The 7269-nt window shown below is 37.7% G+C and overlaps 1 pseudogene across 1 annotated transcript; it reads left to right on the top strand.

The window, feature by feature from the left end:
* Window positions 1-1126: 1126 nt before the first annotated feature.
* Window positions 1127-6927, top strand: LOC309979060 (DDB1- and CUL4-associated factor 16-like; annotated as a pseudogene). The gene is made up of 2 exons: window positions 1127-1525; window positions 6654-6927. The product of its transcript is annotated as a DDB1- and CUL4-associated factor 16-like (transcript).
* The last annotated feature ends 342 nt before the right edge of the window (window positions 6928-7269 follow it).

The raw sequence follows: 7269 nt of genomic DNA, 5'->3' as shown, positions 1-7269 counted from the left end.
CCTGTGCTCCGCAACGGGAGAGGCCACAACAGTGAGAGGCCCGCGTACCGCAAAAAAAAAAAAGCAGTTCTTTTTACACCACTACTCTACCATTCTATGCCAAGAAAGGATACTGAGTGTTCAGATGGTCCAATTTTTCTCTTTTACACTAAGCATGATTCAGATATTAGCAAGGTTTCCATTTCCATTACAGAAGAAGCCTTAGATAAGCTTTCTATTCTTAAAAAATATGAGAACATCCCAAGGAAATACCGATTTAAAGTATAATGTAATTGTACATTTTAATGGTGCTACACCGTGATTGCAAACATTTAGATGATTTGGAAGTGTATAGTATGTTGTTGAAAGCAATTTTAATCCAAATATGTCCATTGCAAATTTAAGGTAATCTCAGTTTTACATGCAAAAAAATTAAGATTATAGGGAACAAAGCTGGTAGCACTAGGCCTAGTCGGGTCTTGCGGCTGGAGGTGATGCAAGGAAGAAGAAACGATCCTCCATGGGTTAAGGCTACCTTTCCAGATAGTCCAACAACTCCGTCACCAGTTTCCAAGGGCATTTGCACCACCTATGAAAACACTGGATCCGTACACACCAGACAGATCCTTGACAACTCATCCCACCACCCCCCGCACAAAAGTTGCTGTACCAGTGGACAAAGAAGGTGACCACTGAGTTTCTTTTCATTACCAGATAGATATAATATCCCTGCCAACAAAAAGGAGCACACAAAGTGTCTCTCCATAATATCACGACCAGTTGAGATCACACTAAGAAAATCAGCTTGCCTAGACGAGGACTCCTTCTCCTCTTGGGTAGCCAGGATTTGAAGGAGAGACTCTGACCTGTGCCACTGGTAAGTGACTAAATTTTACACACTGAACTGGTCCTGAGAACTGAGCTGTCTTCTTTGTAAGTGAAAAATATACAACATAATCTTGAAGGACTGCACAGTGGTACGAGCCAGAGGCATACTGTGTGTGTGTAACAGACTGAGAAATGGACAAATGAATCCTACTAAAAGGATTTTTCATCTTCTGCATCTATCTGCCAATGTTAGTGTTTTATGGGCTTAGATTATTACCTTTCTCTGGTACCTTTTTTCCTATACTGTTGTTCTATTCTAATGTGTCCTAGAAATCCCTCTCCTGATCCCTAATCAGAATCAGAAAGTGAGGAAAAAGAAAACGCTAACTACCTAAATGAGAGTTCTGGGGAAGAGTAGGATTCCTCTGAAGAAGAGGACCCTGTGGTGCCCAACCTAACACCTCTTGAGAGTCTCGCCTGGCAGGTTAAGTGCCTTTTAAAATATTCTACAACTTGGAAACATTTAAATCCTAATTCCTGGTTATATCATGCTAAACTCTTGGATGCTAGCACACAGGTCCGAATACTTCAAGAGATAGTTCTAAGACTCTCTCATTTCTCCCATTGTGTACCCAAACTGGAACCAATTCCTGAATGGCCTCCTCTAGCTTCTTGTGGAGTCCCACCTTTTCTTTTCTTTTGTTTTCTTTTTAATTCAGTGTAAGCATGTAATTTAAGTTTTTTCTTTTTTTTTAAATTTAATTTTATTTATTTTTTTATACAGCAGGCTCTTAGTAGTCATCTATTTTATACACATCAGTGTATACATGTCAGTCCCAATCTCCCAATTCATCACACCACCACCACCACCCCCCCCGCAACTTTCCCCCCTTGGTGACCATACGTTTGTTCTCTACAACTGTGTCTCAATTTCTGTCCTGAAAACCGGTTCATCTGTACCATTTTTCTAGTTCCCACATATATGCATTAATATACGATATTTTTTTTCTCTTTCTGACTTACTTCACTCTGTATGACAGTCTCTAGATCCATCCACGTCTCTACACATGACCCAATTTTGTTCCTTTTTATGGCTGAGTAATATTCCAGTGTATATATGTACCACATCTTCTTTATCCATTAATCTGTCGATGGACATTTAGGTTGCTTCCATGACCTGGCTATTGTAAATAGTGCTGCAATGAACATTGCGGTGCATGTGTCTTTTTGAATTACGGTTTTCTCTGGGTATATGCCCAGTAGTGGGATTGCTGGGTCATATGGTAATACTATTTTTAGTTTTTTAAGGAACCTCCATACTGTTCTCCATAGTGGCTGTGTCAATTTACATTCCCACCAACAGTGCAAGAGGGCTCCCTTTTCTCCACACCCTCTCCATCATTTGTTGTTTGTAGATTTTCTTATGATGCCCATTCTAATTGGTGTGAGGTGATACCTCATTGTAGTTTTGATTTGCATTTCTCTAATAATTAGGGATGCTGAGCAGCTTTGCTTGTACTTCTTGGCCATTTGTATGTCTTCCTTTGAGAAATGTCTATTTAGGTCTTCTGCCCATTTTTGGATTGGGTTGTTTGTTTCTTTAAAATTGAGCTGCATGAGCTGTTTATAATTTTGGAGATTAATCCTTTCTCCGTTGATTCATTTGCAAATATTTTCTCCCATTTTGAGGGCTGTCTTTTCGTCTTGTTTATGGTTTCCTTTGCTGTGCAAAAGCTTTTAAGTTTCATTAGGTCCCATTTGTTTATTTTTGTTTTTATTTCCATTACTCTAGGAGGTGGATCAAAAAAGATCTTGCTGATTTATCTCAAAGAGTGTTCTTCCTATGTTTTCCTCTAAGAGTTTAAAGGTGTCCGGTCTTACATTTAGGTCTCAAATCCATTTTGAGTTTATTTTTGTGTATGTGTTAGGGAGTGTTCTAATTTCATTTTTTACATGTAGCTGTCCAGTTTTCCCAGCACCACTTATTGAAGAGACTGTCTTTTCTCCATTGTATATCCTTGCCTCCTTTGTCATAGGTTAGTTGACCATAGGTGCGTGGGTTTACCTCTGGGCTTTCTATCTTGTTCCATTGATCTGTGTTTCTGTTTTTGTGCCAGTACCACATTGTCTTGATTACTACAGCTTTGTAGTATAGTATGAAGCCAGGGAATCTGAATCTTTCAGCTCTGTCTTCTTTCCTCAAGACTGCTTAGGCTATTCAGGGTCTTTTTTGTCTCCATACAAATTTTAAGATTTTTTGTTCTAGTTCTGTAAAAAATGCCACTGGTAATTTGATAGGGATTGCATTGACTCTGTAGATTACTTTGGGTAATATAGTCATTTTCACAATACTGATTCTTCCAATCCAAGAACATGGTATATCTCTCCATCTGTTGGTACCATCTTGAATTTCTTTCATTAGTGTCATATAGTTTTCTGCATACAGGTCTTTTGTCTCTTAGGTAGGTTTATTCTGAGGTATTTTATTCTTTTTGTTGCAGTGGTAAATGGAAGTGTTTCCTTAATTTCTCTTTCAGATTTTTCATCATTAGTGTATAGGAATGCAAGAGATTTCTGTGCATTAATTTTGTATCCTGCTACTTTACCAAATTCATTGATCAGCTCTAGTAGTTTTCTGGTGGCATCTTTAGGATTCTCTATGTATAGTATCATGTCATCTGCAAACAGTGACAGTTTTACTTCTTCTTTTCCAATTTGTATTCCTTTTATTTCTTTTTCTTCTGTGATTGCTTTGGCTAGGACTTCCAAAACTGTTGAATAATAGTGGTGAGAGTGGACATCCTTGTCTTGTTCCTGATCTGAGAGAAAATGCTTTCAGTTTTTCACCATTGAGAATGATGTTTGCTGTGAGTTTGTTGTATATGGCCTTTATTATTTTGAGGTAGGTTAACCTCTATGCCCACTTTCTGGAGAGTTTTTATCATAAATGGGTGTTGAATTTTTTCAAAAGCTTTTTCTGCATCTATTGAGATGATCACATGGTTTTTATTCTTCAGTTTTTTAATATGGTGTATCACATTGATTGATTTGCATATATTGAAGAATCCTTGCATCCCTGGGATAAATCCCACTTGATCATGGTGTATGATCCTTTTAATGTGCTGTTGGATTCTGTTTGCTAGTATTTTGTTGAGGATTTTTGCATCTATATTCATCAGTGATATTGGTCTGTAATTTTCTTATTCTGTAGTATCTTTGTCTGGTTTTGGTATCAGGGTGATGGTGGCCTCATAGAATGAGTTTGCGAGTGTTCCTTCCTCTGCAATTTTTGGGAAGACTTTGAGAAGGATGGGATTCTATCAAACATTTAGCTCTTCTCTAAATGTTTGATAGAATTCACCTGTGAAGCCATCTGGTCCTGGACTTTTGTTTGTTGGAAGATTTTTAATCACAGTTTCAATTTCATTACTTGTGATTGGTCTGTTCATATTTTCTATTTCTTCCTGGTTCAGTCTTGGGAGGTTATACCTTTCTAAGAATTTGTCCATTTCTTTCAGGTTGTCCATTTTATTGGCATAGAGTTGCTTGTAGTAGTCTCTTAGGATGCTTTGTATTTCTGTGTTGACTGTTGTAACTTCTCCTTTTTCATTTGTAATTTTATTGATTTCAGTCCTCTCCCTCTTTTTCTTGATGAGTCTGGCTAATGGTTTATCAGCTGTGTTTATCCACTCAGAGAACCAGCTTTTAGTTTTATTGATCTTTGCTATTGTTTTCTTTGTTTCTCTTTCATTTATTTCTGCTCTGATCTTTATGATTTCTTTCCTTCTGCTAACTTTCGGTTTACTTTGTTCTTCTTTCTCTAGTTACTTTGGGTGTAAGGTTAGATTGTTTCTTTGAGATTTTTCTTGTTTCTTGAGGTAGGCTTTTATAGCAATAAACTTCCCTCTTAGAACTGCTTTTGCTGCATCCCATAGGTTTTGGATCGTCGTGTTTTCATTGTCATTTGTCTCTAGGTATTTTGTGATTTCCTCTTTGATTTCTTCAGTGATCGCTCGGTTATTTAGTAACGTATTGTTTAACCTCCATGTGTTTGTGTTTTTTACGTTTTTTTTCCTTGTAATTGATTTCTAATCTCATAGCGTTGTGGTCAGAAAAGATGCTTGAGATGATTTCAATTTTCTTAAATTTACTGAGGCTTGATTTGTGACCCAAGATGTGATCTATCCTGGAGAATGTTCCGTGCACACTTGAGAAGAAAGCGTAATCTGCTGTTTTTGGATGGACTGTCCTATAAGTATCAATTACATCTATCTGGTCTATTGTGTAATTTAAAGCTTGTGTTTCCTTATTAATTTTCTGTTTGGATGATCTGTCCATTGGTGTAAGTGAGGTGTTACAATCCCCCACTATTATTGTGTTACTGTCGATTTCCTCTTTTATAGCTGTTAGCAGTTGCCTTATGTATTGAGGTGCTCCTATGCTGGATGCATATATATTTATAATTGTTATATCTTCTTCTTGAATTGATCCCTTGATCATTATGTAGTGTCCTTCCTTGTCTCTTGTAACATTCTTTGTTTCAAAGTCTATTTTTTTTTAAAGTCTATTTTATCTGATATGAGTATAGCTACTCCAGCTTTCTTTTGATTTCCATTTGCATGGAATATCTTTTTCCATCCCCTCACTTTCAGTCTGTATGTGTCCCGAGGTCTGAAGTGGGTCTCTTGTAGACAGCGTATATATAGGTCATGTTTTTGTGTCCATTCAGCAAGCCTGTGTCTTTTGGTTGGAGCATTTAATCCATTCACATTTAAGGTAATTATCAATATGTATGTTCCTATTACCATTTTCTTAATCATTTTGGGTTTGTTTCTGTAGGTCCTTTCCTTCTCTTGTGTTTCCCACTTAGAGAAGTTCCTTTAGCATTTGTTGTAGAGCTGGTTTGGTGGTGCTGAATTCTCTTAGCTTTTGCTTGTCTGTAAAGCTTTTGATTTCTCCATCGAATCTGAATGAGATCCTTGCTGGGTAGAGTAATCTTGGTTGTAGGTTCTTCCCTTTCATCACTTTAAGTATACCATGCCACTCCCTTCTAGCTTGTAGAGTTTCTGCTGAGAAATCAGCTGTTAACCTTATGGGAGTTCCCTTGTATGTTGTCATTTTTCCCTTGCTGCTTTCAATAACTTTTCTTTGTCTTTAACTTTTGCCAATTTGATTACTGTGTGTCTAGGCATGTTTCTCCATGGGTTTATCCTGTATGGGATTTTCTGAGCTTCCTGGACTTGGGTGGCTATTTCCTTTCCCATGTTAGGGAAGTTTTCGACTATAATCTCTTCAAATATTTTCTAGGGTCCTTTCTCTCTCTCTTCGCCTTCTGGGACCCCTATAATGCAAATATTGTTGCATTTAATGTTGTCCCAGAGGTCTCTTAGGCTGTCTTCATTTCTTTTCATTCTTTTATCTTTATTCTGTTCCACAGCAATGAATTCCACCATTCTGTCTTCCAGGTCACTTATCCATTCCTCTGCCTCAGGTATTCTGCTATTGATTCCTTCTAGTGTATTTTTCACTTCAGTTATTGTAGTGTTCATCTCTGTTTGTTTGTTCTTTAATTCTTCTAGATCTTTGTTAAACATTTCTTGCATCTTCTCAATCTTTGCCTCCATTCTTTTTCCGAGGTCCTGGATCATCTTCACTATCATTATTCTGAATTCTTTTTCTGGAAGATTGCCTATCTCCACTTCATTTAATTGTTTTATCTTGTTCCTTCATCTGGTACATAGCTCTCTGCCTTTTCATCTTGTCTATCTTTCTATGAATGTGGTTTTTATCCCACAGGCTGCAGGATTGTTGTTCTTCTTGCTTCTCGAGTCCCACCTTTTCAAAAGACCCTCATGAGTCCCAGCCAGCTTTCTAGAGATCATGCCACTCTAAATGGAGCACTGCAATTTGCCACCAAAGAGTTAAGCCCAACATTGAGTAGAGCCACTCCCATACCTGAGTACCTAAAATAAATTCCTAATTCATGTGTTTCTGGTTGTTGCTGTGGCTGGTTAACTGAAACAGTTAAGGAAACAACCCGCACTGAACCCATCAGCACTACTTACTCCTACGCTGACTTCCAAAAGGCAGTTTAACAAACTCCTAACTTCATCACTATAAAGATCCACCATTCCTTCTCATATCTCTCGTGTTGCAGTTGAGAAAGGAATACAGTTACACAGCCCACAGTTGAGAAAGTAAAGTCTTCTCAACCCAACTATGTCCTGTCCTGATATGCCAAAATACAATCAAGTACTGAATATGTACCCAAGAGTCCTGTAACTCGACTACAGAAGATGAGCATTGTGAGCGTTCCCTTTGAAGAACCCTGTAGATAAAGTGAGAACTTCAGTAGAGAATTAGTCAAAAGGGACCTTATTACAGAAGATAAGTGAACTACTCTCTACACTCAGTTCTCCCCGTAATTTACTCTGCCTGTCTAATGGACTTAACTAGATACCT

The sequence above is a fragment of the Leucopleurus acutus genome (genome assembly GCF_964270905.1).
Source record: "Leucopleurus acutus genome assembly, chromosome: 2".
Classification (NCBI taxonomy): domain Eukaryota; kingdom Metazoa; phylum Chordata; class Mammalia; order Artiodactyla; family Delphinidae; genus Leucopleurus; species Leucopleurus acutus.
This window is presented reverse-complemented; position numbering and strand designations above follow the sequence as displayed.